The sequence below is a fragment of the Hyperolius riggenbachi genome, chromosome 2 (assembly GCF_040937935.1).
Source record: "Hyperolius riggenbachi isolate aHypRig1 chromosome 2, aHypRig1.pri, whole genome shotgun sequence".
Taxonomy (NCBI): domain Eukaryota; kingdom Metazoa; phylum Chordata; class Amphibia; order Anura; family Hyperoliidae; genus Hyperolius; species Hyperolius riggenbachi.
In genome coordinates, this window is record NC_090647.1 from 271484401 (window position 1) to 271496623 (window position 12223).

Below are 12223 nucleotides of genomic sequence, written 5' to 3' on the forward strand. Positions count from 1 at the left end.
GACTTAAAAAAGACCAACAAGCCCTCTTATAATCCAACTATTTGTCTTGTCCATTTAAAATATGTGCATTTTAGGTTTGTTAGTATGTATCTTAACATACATTTTGAACTATTGAGAATGAAGTTATTTAGCAGTAGTTATCTGTGATAGCAATTATATAGCATACATACCTGGTCAGCCCTTCAATGTATGTACATAAATGCTGCAGGTATACTTCAGGCATTCTGTATAATGAGACTTATTGTGGAGCAGTCATAGCAACTGCCTTTCACTTATATGTCAGCAAGCATATCAGCATCTGAACTGCTTTAATAGCTTCTGACTGGCAGATATGAAATTTTTGCACAGTTCAGTAGGACAGCTGGGAGCTTATAGCCCTCTTTCTTGAAGTGGAATTAAATGGTGTGGTACTGGTGCCAGGATGAGTATATGTTTACATTATGTAACAACAATGTGGTTATGAGTGCTCCTCTGTCTGGGAAAAAAGGAACTAATCAGAATTAAATTGACCACAAATGGATCGCCACACAATGGGGGGTAACCTCCCTGAAATTATATATATATATATATATATATATATATATATATATATATATATATATATATATATATATATATATATATATATATATATATAGATCTGTGTAGCGCTCAACATAAAAGTTCACATAAAATCATAGAATAGTAGTCCAGGTCGGTGATATACAGTCCTAGGATAAACAACCAATCCACAAACCATTCACACAGGGTACTCTCACCGACTCAGGTGGCTGATTATGTTACAGATCAGCAAAAAAAGCACATCAGAAAGAGCTTTGACCACTTGCATCCATTTGTATTTGGAATAAAGGCACATAGTGTAATCCAGCGTCTGACTTATAACTGTCTCATGTACCCTCACACATGTATAAGTGTTCAAGCCTGGCAGCCCTCCACCAGCAATCTCGTAAAACTGTTATACGCTCACCAGATGGACGTGCTGATCATGCAGAAGACCAGCTCCCAGTGCTTATAAAGTCCTTGATCGTCCGGACTCCTCTTAACATATGCAGCTCCTTAAAAACTTAAAACAAACGCTGCATAGCGTAATACTGCTTTATTTAAAAAGTTTAAAAACATATCAGTACACTCACATTTAGGTATAAACAATGCGCATTGTATATATAATCCTCAGCGCCCCACAGAGCTTCCACGCTAGTATCTCCCAGCTCCAACAGCCAGAGGCTCTGCCTAACCGGTTTCGTCAAATGACTCATCAGAGGCTGAGTCATTTGATGAAACCGGTTTAAATAAAGCAGTATTATGCTATGCAGCGTTTGTTTTAAGTTTTTAAGGAGCTGCATATCTTAAGAGGGGTCTTGATAAGGACTTGATAAGCACTGGGAGCTGGTCTTCTGCATGATCAGCACGTCCATCTGGTGAGCATATAACAGTTTTATGAGATTGCTGGTGGAGGGCTGCCAGGCTTGAACACTTATACACGTGTGAGGGTACATGAGACAGATATAAGTCAGAAGCTGGATTACGCTATGTGCCTTTATTTTTTCTGAGGTACAGATACAAATGGATGCAAGTGGTCAAAACTCTTTCTGATGTGCCTTTTTTTGCTGATCTGTAACATAATCAGCCACCTTAGTCGGTGAGCGTACCCTGTGTGGATTGTTTGTGGATTGGTTGTTTATCCTAGGACTGTATATCACCGATCTGGACTACTATTCTATGATTTTATGTGAACTTTAATGTTGAGCGTTACACAGATCTATACATATATGTTTACATTAGCAACTGGTAAGATGCCAGGGAAAATCTTCCTTTCTTGTAGGCTCTGCCCTCTTTCTTGGCATGTTGGTGCTGTTAAAGCCCCCGGCGGTCTCCTCTTTCATAATGCGTGTAGGGCCCGCCCTTTTACTCGACAAGGCGTTCTTTAGATTGGTGCAGAGGTTTAAGAGGAACTGCTTCAATTTTCTGGCATGCCAGGCTGTTTCCTCATTGGTGATGTGATGATATCATTGCATGCACAACCTAGACACACAAAGGAAAGGGCCACACACAGCAGCCAGGAAGGTAGGAGCAGAAGGGCATCCGGAGCAGCTCAGTGAGGCTGGTACTGTCCCGGAACTGGGGCAGGCCTATTATGCTTTAAACAGTAAGAGTTGCCTTGTTATCATTGCATGAGTTAAAGTTGGGCACCCAATTTACATTTCTTCCCAAAACCTATCAGAACTGTTTCTAACAGTCCATACTCTCTTTATTATTCCTTTCATCTAAAGGCGCACAGCAGAACATCAAGCTAGGGAACGTTTTTATTCTCCGCACGTCGTTCAGTCATGCTGATCTTCAAAGAGAGCTTTAAAATTTTACCTTCAGGCCATATTTATGCGAGCATGAATCAGAGCTGCACCAAATGAAATAATCCTTTCCTCCCTGTTACTTGTCACCGAGTTTTATCGAAGAATGTTCATTCCGATTCTTCATAAAAGTTCATGTGTGCTGAGACTGCAAAGATTCAGCCATTTTCCAGTAGGTGAATGAGGTGATTGCATCAAAGTTCTGTGTTTACTGGACCCAGTTTTTTTCATTGTGTGTATTAATAATCTATGAGGCATAAGAAGGGTCATTAGACCTAAAACATGCCATGATTTGTTTTTCTTCTCAATGTAGATGTATGATACTTTTTTCAAAACATAGCAATCATCAAGCATTGAAACATGTTGTTTTAACCCTTTAGTTTAATTTAGAGGCTTGCAAGTGCTACAGCCTAATTTATTTTAGCAAATTTTTTATTTCTTATTTTTTACATTTCCCTGCTTCTAATTAGTACTGTTGTAATGTGTATTTATGGTCACTTGTCTTTAGGGGGCAGTGTGAGACAGTAACAGAGAACTTCTGTTTTGAGTCTCTATATTTTCTGCTCAGTAGAGAGAGATAAAAGCATTCCAAGAATTTACAGCACGAGTTTTGCCTACTGAAGTCAGAAGCAGTGCACTTATCTTAAATGAGATAACTCTATTGACATTGCTAATGAGGAACCAAACTAAAAAAAGAAAACCTTTGACCATAAAGCACCCACAGCATTATAAATAGAAAATACAATACTACCCATCTGTTCAATCATTGTTTGAAGCTTTTGAGAAGTGGTTTGCTGCATCAAATTTAGGCTACCACTTCTTTAAAAATGCAAACACGATTTTTCTGTATTTGTTTTTGCATTTGTGATTCTGCGAGCCTGTAGCAGTTTTCCCAGCATTACCAATTGGGGGTTCAGCCTGCTATTAGTTAAATGAATGGTTATACTAACTAACGATTCAGGATTTCATATTAAAATGTAATGTTAATTATTCTACAAGGTGTGATCAATGTTTGATTTGGGTCCGCTCTTCCATGTTTATTTTCTTATTCTAATTTTACAGTGTTTTTTTCCTTGTTAGGTGCTGAAAAGGTGTTACATAAGTAAGGTGAAAATAGATAATAATGAGAAATGTTTTGCACACCTTTAATTCACCCATCATGCAGCTTCTATGGTATCCTAACGGTTATAGAAATGCTTCTACACCAACAAAACATGTTTTAAAGTGGTCTGAAAGACAGCATTTCTACTTAGCTCTAAACGATTCCTCATAGATTTATACCTACTATCTCAGATTTTTTTTAACAGAACATCACTGAAATGGTTAAACAAAGCACTTTGCCCTGCTGTTCAGCTTCAAATCCACATCCAAACTGGAGATAACAGTATCTCTGTGCTTCAGGCACACAAACAGCTCAGAATAACTCATTAGAAGATCTTAATCCTATACAATAAAATGCAAGTGTCCCTGCGTCATCAACTGAATCTTTGTGTGTCCCTGGCTTTTTTGTACTGAGCATGTGCGCAGCCAGGGCAGTTAGGACACAGGGCGGATCTGACAGTTTGCTGTTTGTGGTTTACAGAGGTTCTCATTGCATTGTGGGAAATAACAGCTTTTCCCAACTGCCAAGCAAGCAGCTCCCTGTGTGCATATACTTCAGACAGTGGTGGGGAACGAGCAAGCAGGACGTGTATGTGTGTGCATTGCGGGGGTAGCGGCTGTGACCTAGCGCCCGTTTTTTAACGGGCGGGCCTTTTTACTAGTATACAATGACAGTTTTTAGGGCAAGATAAACTATACTTTGGGAACTTGTAATTTGTAGACAGACAATATTACTTGTGCACAAAAAGCAAATATGATAACTGTATGAATAATAAAAAAGTAGAAAAACACATACAGTGTGGTGCAAAAGTTTGTTAATTGTCATGATTTTCCTGTATAAATCGTTGGTTGTTACGACAAACATTTCAGTTAAATATATCATATAGGAGATACACACAGTGATATTTGAGAAGTGAAATGAAGTTTATTGGATTTACAGAAAGTGCGCAATAATTGTTTAAACTAAATTAGGCAAGTATAAAAATGTGGGCACTGTTGTAATTTTATTGATTCCAAAACCTTTGGAACTAATTTTTGGAACTCAAATTGGCTTAGTAAGCTCAGTGACCCCTGACCTACATACACAGGTGAATCCAATTATGAGAAAGAGTATTTAAGAGGGTCAATTTTAAGTTTCCCTCCTCTTTTAATTTTCTCTGAAGAGTAGCAACATGGTGGTCTCAAAACAACTCTCAAATGACCTGAAGACAAAGATTGTTCACCATCATGGTTTAGGGGAATGATACAGAAAGCTGTCTCAGAGATTTCAGCTGTCTGTTTCCACAGTTAGGAGCATATTGAGTAAATGGAAGACCACAGCCTCAGTTCAAGTTAAGGCTCGAAGTGGAAGATCAAGAAAAATCTTGGATAGACAGAAGCGAAAAATGGTGAGAACAATCAGTCAACCCACAGATCAGCACCAAAGACCTACAACATCATCTTGCTGCAGATGGAGTGACAGTGCATTGTTCAACCATTCGGCACACTTTACCCAAGGAGATGCTGTATGCGAGAGGGGTGCAGAAGAAGCCTTTTCTCCCCCCACAGCACAAACAGAGCTGCTTGACGTATGATAAAGCACATTTGGACATGCCAGCTTCATTTTGGAATAAGGTGCTGTGGACTGATGCAATTAAAATCGAGTTATTTGGGCATAACAAGGGGCGTTTTGCATGTAGGAAAAAGAACACAGCATTCCAAGCAGTGGTGTAACTAGAAATCACTGGGCCCCCCTGCCAAACTTTGGATGGGGCCCCTCTAGGTAAACTGAGAACCAATGTTATTCAATTGGTGAGTGCACACTTGAATGTGTTTTTTCCATGCAGATAAAAACAGCAGTCAACCACGGCACGCATTTCTCTATCAATTACATTAGCGTCTGTGATAAAACGTGCATTTTTCACACATACAGACATGCATGGTGTGCAGAAAACTGACAGACAAGTGTGCTTCCAGCCTCAGCTTATTTCACTCACTCTGTCCTCCTCTGATGGAGCAGAACTGGCTCTGCAGACTCCTTCAGCATCACTACACAGCACTTGGGGAGGGGTTGGAGAGGGCACTGTACACAAGAGCCTGCTGCACATTGAATACGGACTGTCTGACAAATCTTCGTCTGCAAAACTTTGTACGATTCCTTATCAGTGGCTGAGCTGATGCAGCATTAGAACAGTTGTGCAGAGAGCAGAAAGTTTTTTTTTCTCTCTGTGCCCTTAGTTGTGAGTCTCTATGGACAGGGAAAATACACTTATCCATCCACAGGGCCCCCTGCAGCTTCTGGCCCCCCTGCGGCTGCATCCCTTGCAGGGTCTATTGTTACGCCTCTGATTCCAAGAAAAACACCTGCTACCTACAGTAAAATATGGTGGTGGTTCCATCATGCTGTGGGGCTGTGTGGCCAGTGCAGGGACTGGGAATCTTGTCAAAGTTGAGGGACGCATGGATTCCACTCAGTATCAGCAGATTCTGAAGACCAATGTCCAGGAATCAGTGACAAAACTGAAGCTGTGCTGGGGCTGGATCTTTCAACAAGACAATGACCCTAAACACTGCTGAAAATCCACTAAGGCATTATGCAGAGGAACAAGTACAATGTTCTGAAATGGCCATCTCAGTCCCCAGACCTTAATATAATTGAAAATCTGTGGTGCAAGTTAAAGAGAGCTGTCCATGCTCTGAAGCCATCAAACCTGAATGAACTAGAGATGTTTTGTAAAATGGAATGGTCCAAAATACCTTCAACCAGAATCCAGACTCTCATTGGAACATACAGGAAGCAGTTAGAGGCTGTAATTTCTGCAAAAGGAGGATCTACTAAATATTGATTTCATTTATTTTTTGTGGTGCCCAAATTTATGCACCTGCCTAATGTTGTTTAAACAATTATTGCACACTTTCTGTAAATCCAATAAACTTAATTTCACTTCTCATATTTCACTGTGTGTGTCTCCTATATGATATATTTAACCGACATTTTTTATCATAACAACCAACAATTTATACAGGAAAATCATGACAATTAAAGAGAACCTGAGGTGTGTTTAAAGAATGTTATCTGCATACAGAGGCTGGATCTGCCTATACAGCCCAGCCTCTGTTGCTATCCCAAACCCCCCTAAGGTCCCCCTGCACTCTGCAATCCCTCATAAATCACAGCCGTGCTGTGAGGCTGTGTTTACATCTGTAGTGTCAGTCATAGCTGCTCCCCCGCCTCCTGCATAGCTCCGGTCCCTGCCCCCGTCCCTTCCCTCCAATCAGCAGGGAGGGAAGGGATGCAGGCGGGGACTGGAGTTCTGCAGGAGGCGGGGAGAGCAGCAGACTGACACTATAGAGATAAACACAGCCAGCTCTGACAAGCTGTTTGTCAGCAGCGTGGCTGTGATTTATGAGGGATTGCAGAGTGCAGGGGGACCTTAGGGGGGTTTGGGATAGCAACAGAGGCTGGGCTGTATAGGCAGATCCAGCCTCTGTATGCAGATAATATTCTTCAAACCCACCTCGGGTTCTCTTTAACAAGGTTGCCCAAACTTTTGCATCCCACTGTATTTATTAAAAGTTATGCCAGAGTTTCAGACCACTTTAAGGTCATGATGTTTAGGCAGGATGGGAAAGCAGCAAGTTTATTTGGGGACTGGCTGTGATTAATATGTAAAGTAAACCATTTGAGCCTTAAACTATGGAATATACAGACCTGGGATTAATGTTGCTCAAATCAACTTTTATGTGACAATTGTTCCACAATCTACTTACTGATGATCTGCTTGACTTTCTTCAGAGCAACCCATTCTGTTCTGTGGGGGTAAGAGGTGCTGCAGTGGCATTTAAACCTAGGACCTAGGATCTAATCCTTTCATATCTCTTTATAGGAGAATCAATATTGCAACATGTGTGCCTTTTTTATCATAGGTAAATGTAATACTTTCTGTGACTATAATAAAATAAGAGCTACCTTGTAACTACAATGGAAGTACGTAGGGCCATCAGTGTGGCATTGCTTTATGGCAGAAGTGCTGGGATTGCTAGAATTACATATTCAGCTTATATTCTGCTTTAAAGGGGTTCTTTTGCGAAAAAAGTAGGCAGTTAAAAAATGTGACAGATGACAGGTTTTGGGCCAGTCCATCTTTTTAAGGGGGATTCTCAGGGCTTTCTTTGTTTTCAACAGCATTTCCTGAACAGCAGTTTAACTGCCAAAATAGCAAGATACCAGCCGGCCTCCCTAATCACTTGCACACTATTATGTCAGTTAGATTTTGCAACTGTTGTTCAGGAAATGCTGTTGTAAACAAAGAAAGCCCTGAGAATCCCCCTTAAAAAGATGGACTGGCCCAAAACCTGTCACCTGTCACATTTTTTAACTGCCTACTTTTTTCGCGAAACTCCTTTAAAACTAAAACTATTTTATCTCCATAAAATGTATGTAGTATAGGATATACTAGGACAGCGCTAGTAACACCACTGAGTTCCCTGGTATGTCTAAAAATTAAATGCACGGTACATTTCAGCCCAATTAGAGGATGTAAATAGAATTCAGTGCTAATGTAGTCGTTCACGGGCTGTTTTCACTTAGATTTGACAAAGTCCAATTTGTAATAGCAGAATTCACATCTTTTTTTTTGTGCCCAACTAATAAAGAATATTCAAGCATATATCCGTGTACCAAGTTAAAAAGAAAAGGTTGCAAATTCCTGCAATAACTATAATTCCTATCTACACATAGTATAATGCCTGTATGGTGCATTTGCTTTATATTTACCATTTTCTACATTGCTTTTTTTATTTTATGCCACTATGGCAACCTCAGAATTTATGATACAGCATGTCAGGAGGACTTGTCACCAAATCTGAAAGTGGCTAGGCATGGCAGTTTGCAGTTCTCCATAGCAAAACACTTCAACTTAATTGAACCAACATAGAAATAACCATGCATGAAAGCCTTTAGAACAGTTGGGCGTCGGGAAAAAAGGGCGCAGGGTTTTAAATGATAAGCATGAATAACGTTTAAAAAAAATTGTGCTATATTTCGTTTAAAAATAATGTTTTATAAAGTTATAAATCATTAAATAATGTGTATGAAATCGGCAATTGTAAAAACGTTAATCTTCCCTGTTTAAAAAGTGAAATGTATAATAACGTTTTAGAAAAGATTAATAAGAATTTTACTAAAGCTATACCTAACCCTACTCTCATACAGAACCCTTCCTGTACCTACCCCTAACCCCTAGACCCCCCTGGTGGTGCCTAAACCTAAGACTCCCCTGATGGTGCCTAAACCTAAGACCTCCAGGTGGTGCCTAACCCTAAGACCCCCCAGGTGGTACCTAACCCTAAGACCCCCCAGGTGGTGCATCACCCTAAGACCCCCCAGGTGGTGCCTAACCCTAAGACCCCCCAGGTGGTGCCTAACCCTAAGACCCCCCAGGTGGTGCCTAACCCTAAGACCCCCCAGGTGGTGCCTAACCCTAAGCCCCCCCTGGTGGTCCCTAAACCTAAGACCCCCCAGGTGGTGCCTAACCCTAAGACCCCCCAGGTGGTGCCTAACCCTATGACCCCCAGGTGGTGCCTAACCCTATGACCCCCCAGGTGGTGCCTAACCCTATGACCCCCAGGTGGTGCCTAACCCTATGACCCCCTGGTGGTGCCTAAACCTAAGACCCCCCTGGTGGTGCCTAACCCTAAGACCCTCCTGGTGGTGCCTAAACCTAAGACCCCCCTGGTGGTGCCTAAACCTAAGACCCCCCTGGTGGTGCCTAAACCTAAGACCCCCCTGGTGGTGCCTAAACCTAAGACCCCCGTGGTGGTGCCTAAACCTAAGACCCCCTGGTGGTGCCTAAACCTAAGACCCCCCTGTGATAAGCATTAATAACGTTTGAAAAAAATATTGTGCTGTTTTTCGTTTAAAAATAATGTTTTAAAAAAGATTGTACTGTTTTTCGTTTAAAAATAATGTTTAAAAAATTATAAATCATTAAATAATGTGTAATCATGAGAAGCAGTTATAAAACAGTAAAAGTCTCCGGGCGCCGCTTGTAAAACCTTATTTTTCTCTGGCGCCCATTTATCCTGTTGGGCGCCCATTAAACGATATTTATTATGGGAGTGAATGGCGGCGCCCTTTATGTCCACTTGCCTCAGGCGCCTGAATTTACTGTTTCCAACAAACATAGCCTGAGAAAATTAAGATTTCAGTCAAAATGAATTGCTTTTAAAATGCATTTTTGACATGTTTACTATCAGCCTCATTTTTAAGTCAAATTTGAATATATTTTTTTAAATAAAAGATATCTTTAAAAAATATACCTGATTCATTGCTTCTTATCTCCCCCCAATCCACCCCTGTTGCATTTAGCTGGGAGATTACTCCCCTCTCCTCCCTTTACTACTTAACTTGAGTTAAGACCAAGGGCCATATTCTATTGCTGAACTCGCCAGCGCTAAGCACTGGCGAGTTCTTAACTTAGGCGATGGGGGCATCGCCTAATCTAATTAAACTTTAGACCCCCCAGGCGGAAAAGAACTCGCTTGGGCGATATAATCGCCCAGCGAGTTCTTACCACGGAATCCAATTACCCTTATCATGTCTCCGGGAAGCGATGCTTCCCGGCAGACATGAGCGTTAGCAAAAAGCAGGTCTAAACTAGCTAACGCACGTCGTCGCCGCAGCATCTGGGGGTCTCCTTTAATAAGGAGACCCCCAGAGCTCCCCGTCGGGTCGCCGCACAGTGTAGAAGCCCCCGCGCAGCTCTGCAAAGGTTCCCCGTCATACGTACCGCCGCCGATCACCCGCCGCCTCTCGCCGCAAAATCCGTCGTGTAATTACAGTGTATCTAACACTGTAATTACTGTCCGCATAGAAGGAGCCCGGGCAAAGCATCTTTGAATCTGCAGCCGGGCTCCCCATTGGTCCGCTGTCTGAGCCATTTTATTGGTTCAGACAGCGGACCAATGGGGAGCCCGGCTGCAGATTACACTGTAATTACACGACTGATTTTCTCGCGCGATGGCAAGGTGATAAGTAGCTCGCATCTGCAAGCTACTTATCACCTTGAATAGGATATGGCACAAGTCTTCTATAGGACTGGGTCCCTCTATGCTGGAGAGACAGTATATCTATACAATGCACCACACTTGTGGTTTGTGGAAGCCGCATTGCACTTTGGAGCAGATGTGTACCATCCTATGGCAATGCATATGCTGTCCGGAAAAGTCATGCAGGTCTGTGCATAGAAAGCATCTGGTCTGTTTTGTATGCCCATTGATCTGCTGCTGTTCTTTTTATATCAGTGGACCAAGTGTGAGCAGGAGCCATATATCATCATCCTGGTGTTTGTAAACTGATGTAAATTAGTTTCAGTGTTTTCCATTTTGTTAATACCTTCAGCATTGTTAGTCAGCACAATGCTTATTGCTTTTAGCATTGTCGAGCAGCATGATAACCAAGTGTTGGCATTTCCAGGGTCTGGATTTGAGTCCTACCAATGACATAATCTGCATGGAGTTAATGTCCTCCTGATGTTTGTATGGATTATTTTTCAAACCATACAAAAACATACTGGTAGTAGAATTGGCTTTCCTCAGATCTAGCCCTATAGTGGGGTAAGGATTCTATCCCTGTGCAACACTCCATCTTTATTTTATTTCAGCGGTAATATGATCTGGTGGAAATGTTGATAAACTATCGCCTCTGGTGCACTGTTAATGGCTCAGTTAAAACCCTAGTTCAGGCACATTTATTTTTTTTACCATAGAAATGCACTTATAAAAATGTGCATTTAAAATAATCTAGTACAAATGCTTTATTTTTGCAAATCTAGATTTTATCAAGCTGTACAGAGTGGCAGCATCTGCACTGTTGACAGCCTGCTGCTCTCAGACTGGCCCCCTCTCCTCCTGCTTATCCTCAGTCTGCCACTCCTCTGCCATGAGTATAGCATTGAGGAGGATTGGGGCAAACTGAAGAAGCCATACCTCCCATGTAACTGAGAGCCAATAGGTAGGCTGTCCCTTGTGGCTGATAGCCAATTGGAAGGATTGCATTTTCATCATGTCTTACTTGACACTGCCAGTTACTGGACCTCTCTGAGGAAGAAGGGTGATGAGGGGTTGTTGGGAAGAAGAGAAGACAAATAACATTTATATTTCGCTTTTCTCCTGGAGGAAAAGCGATTTAGCTGCAGCCACTAGGGCACGCTCAGTTGGCAGTAGCAGTGTAAAGGCAGCCATACACTGGTCGATGTGCCATCAGATCGACCAGCTGACAGATCCCTATCTGATCGAATCTGATCAGATAGGGATCGTATGGCTGCCTTTACTGCAAACAGATTGTGAATCGATTTCAGCCTGAAACCGATCACAATCTGTTCAGCTGCTCCTGCCGCCTGTCCTCCCCCCGCGCATACATTACCTGACGCTGGCTCCCGGGCATCTTCTCCACGCTGCACCGCTCTGTTCTTGCTCCATCTCGGCGCTTCCTGTGTCACTCCGTGACCAGGAAGTTCAAATAGAGCGCCCTCTATTTGAACTTCCTGGGTCACTGCAGTGACACAGGAAGCACCGGGATGGAGCTGGTGCAGCGCTGAGAAGATGCGGAGAAGACGCCCGGGAGCCCGCATCAGGTAATGTATTTTTCATCGAATCGGCCGCCGCTAGCGACGCGCACTTTACCCGCGGGCGATCGAGGGTAATTTCCCGCACGGCGCGATCGACGGACCGATCCGATTTCGGGAGGAAATCGGATCGTCGGCGGCGTTTACCGCGAACGATTGGCAGCAGAT

General features: G+C 42.3%; 1 protein-coding gene across 8 annotated transcripts in view; it reads left to right on the forward strand.

The window, feature by feature from the left end:
* The window catches only part of SRRM3 (serine/arginine repetitive matrix 3), a 455592-nt gene that overhangs the window by 276956 nt on the left and 166413 nt on the right, over positions 1-12223 (forward strand). The gene's annotated exons all lie outside the window — the stretch shown is intronic.